Genomic DNA, 17,272 nt, shown 5'->3' on the forward strand with positions numbered 1-17,272 from the left:
ACACACACACACACACACACACACACACACACACACACACACACACACACACACACCATGTTGACTTGGTTGTTCTCAGGCGTTCCAGCAGAGACTCTGTTTTTCTTTTTTATTCCTTTTCTCTCTTCTACTGCTGTGCTCGTTTAACGAGTTCTTGCTTCAATTACAATTAAAAGTTTTAAAAGAGCAAATTATGCTCTTGCACCTATTAAAAAGTCATACCTTTTTTGAAAAGTATTTAATAGCGTCAAAGAAGCCGTAAATTATGATTAGTTGTCGCCATGATATAATGTTCACTAAATCCCCCTCTATCTCACGGAGGGGGAAGTGGGAGAACCACACGACACTTTGCATCTCTTAACTTTCTTTTTTAAAAAACATTTTATTTTATTTTTTTAGGGCTTTCTTGCCTGTATTAGTAGAGTGGTAGAGTCGTAGAGTAGTACAGTAACTTTGTTGATCCCCGGGGGGAAATTAAGGTGTCAAGTAGCTTACATAAATACACACATTGCCCATATGGACATGAACATTTAAAGAGTTCAAGAGTTAGGTTATTTTTGACAGGACAGTGGAGGAGAGACAGGAAATGAGTGAGGAGAGAGAGAGAGAGACACAGTGCAGGATAGGCAAATGAGCCGGTTTGGAATCGAACAGGCAGTGGTGTAGTCTACGTAGAACGCGGGTATACGGATTATACCCACTTCAAAAATTTCAGGGATTTCAGTATACCCACTTAAAATTGATTGATCCATTATTTAGAATAGCAGAAATATATACAGTGTACCCACTTCAAAAACTGCTGAAATATACAGTATACTCACCATAAAAAAATAGACACAGCGGAACCCAGGTCCCCGGCGTTGCAACCCAGTGTCCTACTGTTAGGCAACGGCAGGGCCGCATCAGGGCCGCGAAATACGCATGTTTGGAGAACATTGATTCGCCTACGTGTTATGAGTGGTGGCGTAGCATAAAGAATAAATTATGAACAGTTTAGTTTGTGCCTTCAACTCGTTGCCCAAAGGAAGACGTTACTTGGATATCTCAAAACGAAAGGGCTCCAAATGGCACAAAACTACCCTGGGTCGCTAGAACATGATGTAATTATGTGGAATCAAGGGCCCAATGTCAAAAAAACGGGTTTCTCCTTTAACCCTCTAGCTACCATAACGGCCGTGAACGTCCGGCTGGATCTGTACCAGAACGGCCGCGGCCGGCCGGAATATTTTCATATGAAAATACAGCTGAACGGCCGTCATCATGCAGTTTTTCCAGCTTTCAAACACTTTAGCTCAATATTACAGACCCTCCTCGATATACTTTCAGTATAAAAACTATATGTTTATATTATATTATTTTTCAGTATTTTAGATTTTATTACGAGATGCGCCGCTTTATGCGATTTGGCAAACTGCCGTCAATTCAAATGACGGCCGTCCGAGATTGGATGGCTACAAACACAACCATTCTGTTTCTACAACCAATATACACTAAATATGAAAACTTCCAACCCTCTTCGATCTATTTTCATGGTCAACAGCACATGTGTATGACTATTTAGGCTATTTTTAGATCATGTTGTTTTATTAGGCTTATGAGATGGTGTTCAACTGTGATGAGTTCTGCCATGGTCCTAAATAGCAAACACAACTGTCCAGCCGATGTCTACACGGTACATACTAAAAATGTAAACTGTCTTCGGTGTGTTTTCAGAGTCAAACCATATGTTGGTATCCAACTATCTTAGTTTCCTGGAACAACTTACAGCGACAGCTCTGCGTAACAAGCGCATCGTGAAGGAAGCGCAGCATGGAACAATTGGCTACTCATTTTGCGTGTCAGCTTTGGCAAAGCAGTCAAGGACTGTTACTACTCCACGTTGTCCTTCATAAAAATGTGCAAGACGTTGAGTTGAATGCTAACTTCCAATAATAGCCTACCAACGTGGTGTTTGTAGCACTTCAATTCCGGTCAAAGTCGGTGATGCCTGGCGCGTCTTACCTGTGCCAAATTGGGAGGGGAAACTTCCTAGAGCTCCATTAATGTCCTGTCTGCTATCGCGGACACTTCTACGGTTATCCTTACACGTCTTTGGCATGGTTTAGTTCAAACATTATTAGCTAGTGTAGTCCATTACAGTTATACCGCTTGAAACCGCTTGAAAACAGGACTTTTGGGTGAACGACATTTGTTGTCGTCACATGATCATTGTTCAACTTTGACCCTGGATGGATGGATGGATAGACGGAAGGATAGATAGATAGATGGATAGAGAGATCGATAGATAGATAGATAGATAGGCCTAAATATATAGATATATAGATAGATAGATAGATAGGCCTAGATAATATCGGATTTTATCACATTTTTATCATTTAATCCACATCAAAGGCACTCTATAGGAATACTGAACAATTAATTATCCATAAATGATATACCATTTGAAAGTGTGTTTTCTCTACTTTAATATGAAAGTAACTTGTAATTGACACTTTTCATTTCTTTTCAAGTTATTTGACATTATTTAGAATATGACCAAAATGTCAATTTTTCCTTAGAATTCCTGGTAGGATTCCGGCCTATTCAAAAAAAATTCTGGTAGCTAGAGGGTTAATTTTAACTTCAGAAAGAACCCTGTATAGACCTTTTTTGCCATTGGCTGTTTTTATCTGACTGATGACATGCCAAACACACACACACACACACACACACACACACACACACACACACACACACACACACACACACACACACACACACACACACACACACACACACACACACACACACAGACATAACCCCCCCCCCCACACACACACACACACACATTCTGAATTAATAACTCAGAATTAAATAGTTCCGTTTGATCTTTCATTTGATTCCGAATTAAGAGATGTTTACATGACGTTTTCAAAGAGGAATTAAGTTTTATTCAGAATTATAATGAGTTCATTCGGAATTAAATGTCCCCCATGTAAACGTAGCCACTGTCCCTCCCGTGTTCATGCCGGGCTCATACTGCCCTACAAAGGCAAAGAGCAGTAACTACATATTTTGTCAAAATTGAGTTTAGACTGAAAAGGGCCTTCATTACACCTTATTTATCTTGTGTGCCAAAGCCGTATGGTCCAAATGTGTCCCTTTTTACAGATATTGCTATGTCAAATTTGCAGTGACTACAGTATCCAACCTACTACGAAGGCTTTGAAGTCACTTTTCTCAGTTTCAATGTTGACATAGCTACTGCGCTTTGCCTTTGTATGGTAGCGTAGGTGCCGGAAATTGTTGGATACAGTTGTGCATTGACATCCCCCCTTTTGGGCTCCCTAAATGAGGCTTTCTCAACGTTTGCTGCAGACAAATGAGTGGAGTGCAGCAGCAGTAACATCAGTTGTAAATAATTTTATATATAAAGTAATATATAGTAAAAACCGACAGTTGAAGTGGCTTTCCCACATTGCCCTCCCCATACACACACACACACACACACACACAAAAAGGCACCATCACTTTACAGTTTTTTACAATTGCTAACAAGCGCTTAGGCATACTTTGGATACTTTTTCTTAACTCTTAACACAGACTACCACCTACCAAGCACAATTGGCCAAACAGTTCATTTCCTTCCCAAAAGCACACACTGCTAAATATACACAAATAAATGCATTCATTGACTGCTAATTGTGTGAAAAAGGCATGTAATGTGTCAACTGCATGGCAATGGAAAGCCCTTGGTGTGCTAACTGTATTAAGAGTTTTGCAAATGTCGCTGAGGTTTAGACAATAGCTTGTTAGCAATTGAAAAAAACTTTAAAACCCGTTCCAGCGCCCTTAGCCGGGCTCTGTACTTTTCCACAAGTTACCCACATGGACAATCTGACGATCTGTCACAGAAGAAAAAAAAAGCGATTTTTCAGTTAATCATTGCAAACTAACTTTCTGATGCATCAGTCGGTCGGAGATTAGGTGGGGGATTGGCCACCGGTGCAGTTGAGGCTTGGCCTACACACGCTTTATAACAAGTGGGTGCTACAAGTGGGTGGTGTGTATGTATGTGGAGGTTTGTGCGCTAATGTGTGTGTGTGTGTGCGTGTGTGTGTATGCGTGTGTGTGTGTGTGTTTGTGTGTGTGTGTATGCGTGTGTGTGTGTGTGCGTGCGTGTGTGTGTGTGCGTGTGTGTGTGTGTGCGTGTGTGTGTGTGTGTGTGTGTGTGTGTGTGTGTGTGTGTGTGTGTCTGTGTATGTGTACGCGTGCGTATGCGTGTGTGTGTGTGTGAGTGTGTGCGTGTGCGTGTGCGTGTGTGTTGGGAGCCCAGTGGGGGGTCTTGAGTCATGAGTTCTGGGGTTGGAGGGTACAGGACATGAATATGACACCAGTGAGCTGTGTGTGTGTGTGTGTGTGTGTGTGTGTGTGTGTGTGTGTGTGTGTGTGTGTGTGTGTGTGTGTGTGTGTGTGTGTGTGTGTGTGTGTGTGTGTGTGTGTGTGTGTTAGCAAGGAGCCATGAGGGCATGAGGCATGGTTGCCCGTCTGCTCTCTCCAACCACCCAGTCTGTGTCTGTGTGTGTGTGTGTGCATGTGCTGCATGTGTGTGTGTGTGTGTGCGCGCGCGTGCGTGCACGAGTGTGTGTGTGTGTGCTCACGTCTGTGTGTGTGCATGCGTGCACGTTTGTTTGTGTGTGTGTGTGTGTGTGTGTGTGTGTGTGTGTGTATGCGTGTGTTTTTGTGTGTGTGTGTGCGCGTGCGCTTGTGTGTGTGTGTGCGCATGTGTGTAGGTGTGTGTGTGTGCATGTTTGTGTTGTGGTACAGTATACTGTATGACTGCATTTGAATGTGTGTGTGTGTGTGTGTGTGTGTGTGTGTGTGTGCGTGTGTGTGTGTGTGGCTGCAGTGCCTTGCATTCATTATCACTTCCCGAGCTGTCTTCACTTTTACCACAAATGCTTATATGCAGAAACACACACAGACACACAGACACACAGACACACAGACAAGCACATGCGTTCTGACTGACAAGCCACACATGAACAAGTGCACCATATAATTACACTCAGAAGTATCATGTATAATATCATGCATAATAATTACTATACAGAGTGTTCACTAAGTTAAAAGTTAGATACTGTACATGCATCAGGCCGTTGTGTATGCGCATGCATATTTATATGCGAACTTACATGCATATACACATGCATCACACACACACACACACACACACTCATGCACGCACGCACGTACATATGCACGCATGCACGCACGCACGCACGCACGCACGCACGCACGCATGCACGCACGCACGCACGCACGCACGCACGCACACAGATACGCACGCCCTTGCCAATCAGAAAGCCTGCTGAAAAACAAGAGCTTCTCCAATCCCCAGGCCTTGGCTGTTCCCTCTGACAGCTGAGCCCTAGACTACGGCCAAGTTCAACCCTCAGCTCCAGTTCACAGAGGAAGACAGACTTCATCAACGCCATATTTCACATTTCACCAACAACGCACAAATTCCACCACAGATGACAAACTTTTCAATCGACACACACACTTCATGATCGACACACACACACTTTACCAAAGATGAGGCTTGTTGGCTTTCCCCAATCTGTCCTGGCTCATTCAGAAGCCCGCACTTCCACCAGGCTGCTCCTGGTTGTGCTAGGGCAACATGTCATCATGCATAGGCATATCTATGACACGCTGATTTGAACCCACTATCGCGTGTGTCCAATACGCATTTTCAAGTTAAGTCGTGCTCCACAACGCCCTGTGGCAGGTTAGGTTTAGGCACAATTTAGCTAGAAATTCGCCTAATCTCGCTGTCCTTGACAAAAGTAAAGCAGCAGAAACATTGCTTTACTGACAGGTTAGGTTTAGGGGTGGTTTTGGTTAGGGCACAGCAAAGAATATTTGCGTTTAGTAACAGAAATGCGCTGTGACAAAACAAAATCGCCGACACGGCAGGAAAACTCCGCAAACCTCGTCACGTGTCAAAAGTGCATGAAAGCGTTTTATCGTTGCGTTGAGGAGCACGCTTTAACTTAAAAATGCGTCGCACCAACACGCTGAATGCACTAGCGTGCGATACATACGCTAAAGCATGATGACAGCCTGGCTAGGGTGTTGCTCTGTGTTTCCTTTTTCCAATCTTTGTACTTGGATTGTACTTGGCTTGGCTCTGTTTTGCCTCTTTTCTACTGCCGTTTTTCTGGTAGACCTACAGCTCGACACAGCGTGACTCGGCCAACACTTTTTTGCTTTTCGATTGGTCAGGTTTGGGGCTGTTTTTCTGTTCTTCATGGATGACCCGCTATGATTGAAGTAAGCATGAATTCTCCTCTCTACAAACAAATCCTGAAGAATAATGTCCAGCCATCCATTTGGAACCATTCATTTGTGTTAATGCGCGGAAACCCTCCACTGTAGCTGATTTTAAAACAATTATGCAAAGTGGAGTTGGCAAAAATTCCTCCACAGCGATGTGCAAGACTTCTTGTCAGTTCTTGTACACACTTGACTAAAAGTGTTGCTGCTGGGGGTAGTACAACAAGTTATAAGGCTCAGGGGGAAATTACTTTTTTACCTGAGGTAATTTAGTTTCAGATAGCTTTCTCCTCTTAATCAGGGGTCCCCAAACTAAGGCCCGGGGACCGGATGCGGCCCGCCACGCCCCTTTGACCGGCCCTCCACCTTTCTGCACCTCACCATTTGAGCTGGACCAAAGAAGCAATCTTCACAGAAAAAAAATAATTTTAGCTATAATATTTTAATATTTTGTTTATCAACAGGCCTTCCTGCAGTTTAATTTTCACTAACCTAGTGTGAATCACCAGAAGTTTCATGTTTTGATAGTTTCTCATCTGACTGTAATATAAACAGGCCTGCCATTTCTATTGCATCACTCATAAACTGTCAATCACCATATTTTTCTAACCTTATTTTAACATGGTTATTAAAAGGAATACCTGTGGTATCTCAAATTGAAAAACATGTGAAGTACTCACTTCTTTTGCAAATCAATTGTAATGATGAACTATTTTGTGCTAGAACTTATGGCTATAACAGGTATTGACCTAGTATACGGCCCACATGATTGATCCTGGCCCCTGATCACCGTCTGGAACTATAATGTGGCCCCCAGAGAAAACAGTTTGGGGACCCCTGCTCTTAATAAATGAAATCGGCAATTAAATCACGTTTCGGTAACACTTTGCAATAACTACCCAAAAAAGCTTAATAAGCACATTATTAATATTTAATTATAATTAACATTTAACAAAGCATTTACAAATGTTTTTAAATGAGTAAGAACCAAACTATGACAGCACAGTGGAGTGGAAATCAACTTCTACTGTGTGAGTTTTATGTGGTTTCATGCCTTCTGGTCTTTGGAGGATACACTTCCAGGACTGATAAGCCTGTGCTGTGTCTGTTGTGTTAACATAGTATTTCTTGCCCATATATAAACATTTGCAAACATTTTGTTGATAATTAGTTCATTATTTATAAAGTGTTTCCAAAGCATTTTGGGGGTAGTTATTGTAAAGTGTTATTTTTCTGTGCTGACTTGGGAATTATCTCTATCTACCATTTCAATTTCCTTGATCTGAAATGATTTAGAGTGACAAAGATGCAATAAAAGCTAAAAAAAAAATATGTTCCACACAGTACTGTATACTGTATAATTTATTTGTCTCTGCTTAAAACTGTTATTGCTATTATTATGAGTTTATTATTATTATTATTATTATTATTATTATTATTATTATTATTATTATTATTATTATTATTATTATTATTAAGAGTACTGTGCTATTAACAGATAATCTCTGGGATCCGGTTTCTTCCCATTCTAACAGTACTTTCTGATTCTGACCTGAATTGTGTCCCCTGTGGAATCTCCCCACCGTTTTCGACCTGATTCCAGAATCTTCCTATTATGTACTGTAGTATATGTCATATGTTGTGGTATAGGGTTATGTCAGGCCTACTGCATATGCATCTACGTCTGTGTCTGTGCCCCATACAATATGCATCTCTAGCCTAGCCTGGCAAGACAACAAATGATGCCATACGGTCGCCAAACCACGCCAGTAAGACATGATGACATGAGACACGCAAGCATACATGTGCCCTACCTGGAGAATGCATACATTACCCCCCTTAGCCTGGACACAGAGGCGATTCTAGGGTCAGGTGGTGCCTAAGGTCAAAATTCAAAAGAATGATCATTTGAATCAAAATTGCCACTACTGTGTTAAAGTGTGAGCTGATATTCACCATCCAGGGGCCCCAAGCGGCTGCCTGCCTAGCCTGGTGACAAGATGCACCTCTGCCTAGACACATGATCCAGGAGGATGTTAGTGATAGACTGTGACATTTTCTCTGTTTCTTACTCCTGTGTCTCACTAGGACCCTGTTAAAAATGCAGTGCTATTTATTTCAATTATATATATATTTTATGGGCTTTTTTGAGAAATAGAAGATTGACAGGAAAATAGTGGGGAGAGAGAGACGGATATGACCATAGAGGTAGAAAATAACACTAGAGAGGACCCCGCCCCCCTTTTTACGGCAATCTGTAGCGGCCATTATCTGTAGGTAGATCAGAGAAATGGAAATTAACGGAGAACGAGGCTCACCTCTGTCAAAAATGGCTTAATCATGTGAAAATGTCCATCAACACACTATACAAGGACAATAGTTGAAGTGTGTTGCTAACTATGTTCATAAAAGATATTATTTGATTTTTAAATGTATTTTATCGACTCATATGATTTAAGTAGATATTTAGCCTGACACTTCAAATCTCGTCTTTGATTAAAGTGTTACTTCATATTTACACAGTATTAGTTAATTTCTTGACAGGGGTGGGCGTGTTCTCCATTGACTTGCAGTGCCTGAAAGTACCTACACTACCTACGGAAGTTGGGAAGCTCCAGCTGCCATTTCCCAGTGCTGTCGCAAATTGCTCTGTCCTCTCTAGTGTTATTTTCTACCTCTATGGATATGAGCCTGGCTGGATTTGTACCTGGGTGCCCCTGGGCATGCAAGCCCAAATGTGGGGGGCTTAGCGTGCTGAAATGCGGGGCTAAGGGCTTAGCACGCAATTTAACATCGTCTACAGTGTATGCGGTCCCAGAATACTCTCTAAGTGTTGAATTAACACTGCCAGTTTGCACTTTCATTGTACAGTCATCTGTGATCTAATGGTTAGTGAGTTGATCACGGGACATCTATGTAGGCCTACGTTGTTGTCACGATTTGCTCTGTCTGTCACCCTGTCTGCTCTCCCAGGCTGTCCAACGTCATGAGACTCACTCCGCAGTCTGGTGCTATCATTTCCATAACGTCTACTGGGATCTACTCTACTGCCGCATTCTTTGGGCTCGTTTTTTTCTCGGCAATGGTGGTAGGCCCTACATCCCAAGTCAGTGGCATAGAATAGAATAGGATAAAGTAGAATATAATATAATGTATATAATGAGTTGCCTCTACTGCTATGCTCCTCTCCTCTCCTCCCCTTTTTTCTCCTATCCTCTCCTCTCCTCTCCTCTCCTCTGCTCTCCTCTCCTTTCCCCTCTCCTCTCCTCCCATCCTGCCCTCTGCCCACCATATCATCCCCTCTCCTCTCCTCTTTTTTCTCCTCTCCTCTCCCCTTTTTTCTCCTCTTTTTTCTCCTATCCTCTCCTCTCCTCTGCTCTCCTCTCCTTTCCCCTCTCCTCTCCTCCTATCCTGCCCTCTGCCCACCATATCATCCCCTCTCCTCTCCTTTCTCCTCTCCTCTCCTCTTTTTTCTCCTCTCCTCTCCTCTTTTATCTCCTCTCCTCTCCTCTGCTTTCTCTTTTTCTCCCATTCCGGCAGTTGTGACATTCTTGACTCTCATCCTCTCTTCTTTTATCCTCTCTCCTTTCCTCTCCCTCTCTGTTCCTCTCCTCTACTCTCCTCTCCTCTCCTCTCCTCTCCTCTCCCCTCCTCTTTTTTCTCCTATCCTCTTCTCTCATCTCCTCTTCTCTGCTCTCCTCTCCTCTCCTCCTATCCTGCCCTCTGCCCACCATATCATCCCCTCTCCTCTCCTCTCCTCTCCTATTTTTTCTCCTCTCCTTTCCTCTCCTCTTTTTCTCCTTTTCTCTTCTCTCCTCTCCTCTCCTCTCCTCTCCTCTCCTCTCCTCTCCTCTCCTCTCCTTCCCTTTCCTCTCCTCTTTTTTCTCCTCTCCTCTCCTCTCTTCTTTTTTCTCCTCTCCTCTCCTCTCCTCTCATCTCCTCTCCTCTCCTCTCCTCTTTTTTCTCCTCTCCTCTCCTCTCCCTCCTCTCCTTCTTTCTCTTTTTCTCCCATTCCGGCAGTTGTGACATTCTTAACTCTCATCCTCTCTTCTTTTATCCTTTCTCCTCTCCCTCTCTTTTCCTCTCCTCTCCTCTTCTCTCCTTTTCTCCTATCTTCTCCTCTCCTCTCATCTTTTTCTCATCTCCTCTCTTATCTCGTAATTCGTCTCCACTCCTCTCCTCTCCTCTCCTCTCTCCCATGTCGGCAGCTGTGACATTCTTCCCTTTCTTCTCCTCTCCTCTCCTCTCCTCTCTCCCATGTCGGCAGCTGTGACATTCTTCCAGCCACCAGCCAGCTGCCTCTCACGCTGTGTCTATCCCTCGCTGCCACACCGTTTCTATCACTATCGCTTTCTCTCGCTCTCTCTCTATGCATCTGTTTCTCTCTCTCTCTCTCTCTCTCTCTCATTCTCTCTCTGCAAATCTCTTGCCATCTTTTTCTTCTTTTTCTCACACATGCCTGTATGTAGGCCTATGTCTGTTCTCTCTCTCTCTCTCTCTCTCTTTCTCTCTCTCTCTCTCTCTCTCTCTCCCCCCCATCTCTGCCATTACACATTGGGTGCATGGTGTGAATTTGTGTTAGAAGGCTGCCTCCCAGTAGTAGCACCACAGAGTGGGTCAGTGTGTGACACCAAGGTGGAATAGAATAAAGCTCTGTGTATACCAAGAGCGACCTACACTACCTGAGGGGGCTACGCTACCTGAGGGGGCTACGCTACCTGAGGGGGCTACGCTACCTGAGTGGCTACGTTACCTGATCGGGCTACGCTACCTGAGGGGGCTACGCTACCTGAGGGGGCTACGCTACCTGAGTGACCTACGCTACCTGAGCGGCTACGCTACTGTAAGAGAGACCTACGCTACCTGAGTGACCTACGCTACCTGAGTGACCTACGCTACCTGAGTGACCTACGCTACCTGAGTGACCTACGCTACCTGAGTGGGCTACGCTACCTGAGGGGGCTACGTTACCTGATCGGGCTACACTACCTGAGCGGGCTACGCTACTGTAAGAGCGACCTACGCTACCTGAGCCACGGAAGCTATTTCGCTATGGAGGGTCGGCGACTAAAGCGAACAAAGCGAATCCGCCGAGAGCAAAATAACCTGAGTGACCAGAGTGAATAAAAGTAAGGCTAATATCAGAGAATCGTATATGAGACAGAGATAAGTCAGGCGGGTTCTTTTCCGGTATCCACTTACGTCGGATGAACGCCCCTTTAGGAGACCTTTGATTAGGAGACCTTCGGAGTCTTGAGGTTGAGAATAAATGGAGTCCCCTTAGCACTGTAGATGGCTGTAGCGCACGTCACGTGCAAACACCATGAAAAGAGAAGAAGAGGGAGGGGACAACGCCCCCTTAGGAGACCGAATTTTGAACACACTTCTTTGCATTGGATGGGTGGGTTTTAACGGATCTCTGTCTAGGTTATCTCTGCTAATATCATGGCAATGAGCTATGATGCGATTTCGGCGATTAAAGTTAAGCTAATGTTATGGCAACGAGCTATGACACGGTTTGGCAAAAAAAACAATTGGAATGCTCATATCTCCGAATATCCCAGGCTGACAGGCCAGGGGTGAGTTTCTCAAAAGAGAAGTTATTAGCCTGTTAGCAACTTCGGTAGTTGCCAATGGGAAAATGCATTGAAAACAACAAAGTAGCTAATGTAGTAAGCAACTTTGGTTTTGAGACATTCACCCCAGAACCGTTATGTGATTAGCTAAACATTACTATTACTGTAACATTGCCTAGGATCTCCTCACAAGGCCCCTTCTACAGCAACCCCCCCCCCTCACACCCCAAACACACACAGAAATACACACACACTCCCCAGTCTGCCCCCAGAGGAGTCTTCTCTCCTCCGTCATCTTCATCGTGCCAACAGCCCACTCCTCCCCCAACACACACACACACACACACACACACAAACCTCACCTTCCAGTTTGTGTGAGAACAACCCCCCTCCCTCCAAACCAAAAGTCTTAAATACTTCTAACCCACCGGATGGGGATACCTCCAGAAAGTGTGTGTGTGTGTGTGTGTGTACATGTACTTGTGTGTGTGTGTGTGTGTGTGTGTGTGTGTGTGTGTGTGTGTGTGTGTGTACATGTACTTGTGTGTGTGCGTGCGTGCGTGCGGTGTTTGCCATGTTGTTGGTACCTTGCCAGGCAGCCAGCTAGTGGGCTGAGCTCTCTTTGACTGCCTGCCTTTCTCTCCTTCACAGGAGCTGCTTAAAGACACCACAAGTCGCAGGAGTATAGTGTGAGAGTGTGCTTTCACACAAGCACGCACGCGCGCACGCACGCACGCACGCACGCCCTTCCGCACACAAATCCGCACATGCACACACACACGCACACACACACAGGATGCATGCTTGCACATGCTTGCACAGGCACAGAAATGCACGCATACACCAGCAACACGCACAAGCATGCACGCTCGCACGCACACACACACACACACACACAAACACAAACGCGCACACACAAACACAAACACACACACACACACACGCACACACACACACACACAAATAAACACACATACTTATGCTAAATGACACCCCACCCTTTTCTGTCACACACTTCCTAACACCATTCTCTCCTCTCGTTTTAACGAGATAATCCCCAGATAGTGACAAACCATATGACACTTTCGTTCGGTAACAGTGTGTTTTTCTGACTAGATTAGCATTGCCACTTGTATTAAAAAAAGAAATGCTGCTGCGGCTTTAGCAGATAAACTCAAGTCGAGTCGAGCAGAGCAAAGCCTAGCAGAGAAAACACATGGCACGCCAATTTGTATCACAATCACAACATTGCGAAGCATACTACGGCAGCCAGGAGCATACCCTTGAATTAAATAGCAAAGCAAAAATATTTACCAGCACAGAATAGTAGAACGTTGCATACCCATACAGAACAAAATGGTAAAGAACTAAAAATAATTATTTATATAAAAATGTAGGCTATGCCATGTATCATTTACCCCTGTTGGTGTTTTCTCATACAGAATTATTAGGTGAAACGAGTATGACTAAAGTATAAACTGTACATGGCATTTACAGATGTGTACAGTTGTACAATAACTGTCTTTGTATGCTTCATATAATGGTTTGTAGTGTTTGTAGTGTTTAATACCTCCTCTTAATGTATGTTCTCTACAAGTCTTCTGTTGTCCAGTCTTGCACTTTAAATGTCTGTATGAGCAATGTCTACGTCCATACTGTCTTATGTCCATGTATGAGTACTGTCTATGTCTATACTGTCTATGTCCTTACCTAGATTAGTCTATGTCTGCATGGGAGAGCAAGAAACGCAATTTCAAATTATTTGTATGACCAGTGCATGTAAAGAAATTGACAATAAACTTGACTTGACTTGACTTGACTAAATTCTATTTTATTATTAGAGATGCACCGGATCTGGTTCTGGTTCCGGATCCGGCAGGATAATAGGGTTTTTCACAGGATCCGGGTCCGGCAGGATCTTAAGCAGTGGATCCGGTATCCGGCATGTTACCTAAAAATCAGGGTCTGGTGCATATCTAGCCTAGGCTTTTCAGTCAGTCTTTCACAACCCCAATCACTGCATGGAGTGAAAGCCCTTTGGAAGTGGCCGTTGCAGGCAGTGTGGCAATAAGCCAATGAGTCTAAAAAATAGTTTGAGCCAACGTAGTAAAAAGGGCCCACGTGTGCATGTAGACTATATATAATTTTGTAGGATCTGGTATCCGGTTCCGGATCCAACAGGATCTTAAGCAGTGGATCCGGTGTCCGGCAGGATCCTAAAAATCAGGATCCGGTGCATCTCTATTTATTATACCCTAAGCCAGTGTTTCCCAAACTGGGGTGCGTGCACCCCTGGGGGTGCGTGGCCTGCCACAAGGGGGTGCGCGAGCTGAATAGAGCAATGGTGGATATGTGTGTTTTATATCTAGCATTAATGAAAATTAATTTGTTTTTAATTTTGTGGTGAATTGTATGCTGGAAGGGTCCATCTGAAGTGCAGTTTAACTCCTGTACTGTTGGAAAAGGGGATTCCACAAAACGACTGTGCACAATGTGCAGTGAATGCGCAGTAAATCCATACTTGCGTGGCCATCAGCATACCATAAATTCGCTTGGGGGGTGCGCGAACCATATTGAAATGTACAAGGGGGTGCACAGGGCAAAAAGTTTGGGAACCACCGCCCTAAGCATATCTTAATAAATTGTGTGGGCCCCCTATGCACATGGGGCCCTGGTGACTCAGTCACACTTAAACCCCTGAATGGCACCCTTGATCACAAACTACACTGTATTACACAGTAGCACTTGTACTGTATTACAGTGTAACATTTCACTTCACACTGGCAGGAAAACTGGCAGAGGGATACAAAGGGGTCAGTAGAGGGGGGTGGGGAGTCAGAACTTGGTCCTCACTCACTATTGTCTTTTTTCCACTGACGGTTTTCTGGTAGGCCTACAGCTCAACACAGCACGACTTGGTCAACACTGTTTGCTTTACGATTGCTTTACGTGCATGCTGTGTCGTGCCTATACGAAAAGCAAAAAGTGGTGACCGAATCGCGCTGTGTCGAGCTGTAGGCCTACCAGAAAACCGGCAGTGGAAAAGAGGCATATGGCTGTGGTCAGGGTTGCCAGATGAGGCTGATGATTTCAAGCCCAAAAAATGCTCAAATCCCGCCCAATTCTATTGATTTCTATGGGCAAAATTAGGCGGGTTTTCCTGCAAAATGCCATTTTCACCCGCACACGGCCATCCTAAGGAGCTCAATTGGGCGGGAAACAGCCCAATGTGGCAACACTGGCTGTGGTGTGGTATGTATTGGTTTGTTGGGTTGTTCAGATGACTTAGTCCCATCATTGGCCCTGCACGCTGGCAATCACACCCCCCCCCCCCCCCCCGGCTCCTCATCTCCACCCGCAATCATCACGACTGACAGTCCCGGCAGAGCGGGCGCGGGGCAACAAAACAGCTCTGTGGCGACAGTTGGCATGGTGCGTTCTCTGCATGTCAGCTCTTATCCCCAGCCCCGTGTGATTGGCTGAGTCTCTCCTTACTCTACTGTACTGTTGCCATCACTGTAGCCACTGCTACATGCCACTCCAGCTAGTAATCACTTGTAATCAGCTCTTGTCTTTTGCCGTTTGGGCATTGGGGCTGGCTTTGGTTTAAGCCAGTGTTTCTCAAAGTGTGGCGGGAGCCCCCCTAGGGGGGCGCGGAGGTATTGGAGGGGGGGGGGGGGCGTGTGAAGTCAGAAGGTTTTTCTTTTTAAATAATTTTCTGCTTTGCCATTATGTCAACACATTCACTTTACAATCACAATATATTCATTAATTTATTCACTAATATTTAGAGAACATCATAGGCCATATACGTGTATATTAGGCTCTAATAAACTGTACGAAGCCCTATTTATTTGTATTTTCGTGACCATTTTGCTCGAGGGGGGCGCAGACAGACACCCTTCCTCTGAAGGGAGGAATGGCACGAAAAGTTTGAGAAACACTGGTTTAAGCCATTTAAGTTTCAAACGCTGCATTGACCTATTGGTGTCTGTACTGTAGCGACATAAACGCTGCATTCAGGCTCTTGAGACTTGAGGGTTTTTAAATTTTTTTTAAAAATATGGTTATGTTCGAGAGGAATGAACACATTCTAATGCAGGATGAGAGTCCTAGCTTTTAAATGCAACTTATTTCATGTTTTTATGTGCTTGGGAGGCTGTGATATTTAGGTTTTAAAAGGCTGATGGCACCATTTCCCAAAAAAGGGCTTAGGCATTCAGCAGGCGTTTTTTGCAGGTGCCTATAGGCGTAAAAGGGTTAAATGCTAAACTGCTTCAAGCGGTTGACTGCAGCATGGGACTACTGTCACTTATTACTGTCAAAAAAAGCAAGTGCCTCCAATGACTTGTTAGTGTTAATGCCTTCAGTCTGTAAAAAGAGATCAGTGATCGTTCTGTGTTTGACAGTGAAGCTTTGGGGAGGCGTTGGTTTAAACGCCAAACTGTAACTGCTTTTGGCTACTGTCACTAGCTCCAAAATGACAAGTGCCTCCAAAGACTTGTTATGCTCAATGTCCTCTGTCTGTTCCTAAACACTGTTGAACGAGATGGAAAGAGGGATTCAAAAGATCAGTGATCATTCTTGGCAATTCAGTCTGGAGTTACACTGTGCCCGCTGCTAGTTGTCAGTTTGAGTTGTAATTTCGGGTCTCAGAGCACTCTAGTTTCGGTGGGCCTTGAGGTCTGGTGAGCTTAAACGCTAAACCGCTTTGAGCTGTTAGCTGTAGTGCTGGCAACTGCCATGACTTAATTTGGAATTCACTCAAACAGACTTGCTCAAAGCAGTTACAGCAGCCTTCATGACACTAGCAGGGACTCCACTCCGAAGATCAGCGATCGTTCTTGGCAATTCCAATCTGGGACTTCATTGCAGCTGCTACTCCTAAACACAGTTGCAGTGAATAACAGTGGCAGAGACTTAAAAAGATCTGTCAGTGATCGTTCCTGGCAATGCGGTTTGGGGCTAATTGGCCGTGGCTAGCCTAGGCAGCAGTGGAAGAGCCATAAGACCACATCACCATACAAGCCCCCACCACAAAAGCTGGCAAACGGGCTATTAATAGGCTTTGATGGCTGGTCAACTTTGATCTTTTACCCGTGTCAAGCTTTATAAAATCTTCCCCATCATCGTCATCATCATCATCATCATCATCATCATCATCGTCGTCATTTTGAGTGTCAGTACAGTAGAAGACATCTGGCGCTCACACAGTATATTTTGATTTTAACACTCATAGTGTTGGTTCAACTCTTTAAAGGGGTATGCCACTATGTTGGGGCTTAATACAGTTAAAATCGTTGGATGGGGTTTATAAAAGTGATAAAGTGTCTTATTTTTCATATTAAGCGTTGTCTTGCTTTAAGACAAGTAAA

Source organism: Engraulis encrasicolus, chromosome 20, assembly GCF_034702125.1.
Source record: "Engraulis encrasicolus isolate BLACKSEA-1 chromosome 20, IST_EnEncr_1.0, whole genome shotgun sequence".
NCBI classification, from domain to species: Eukaryota; Metazoa; Chordata; class Actinopteri; order Clupeiformes; family Engraulidae; genus Engraulis; species Engraulis encrasicolus.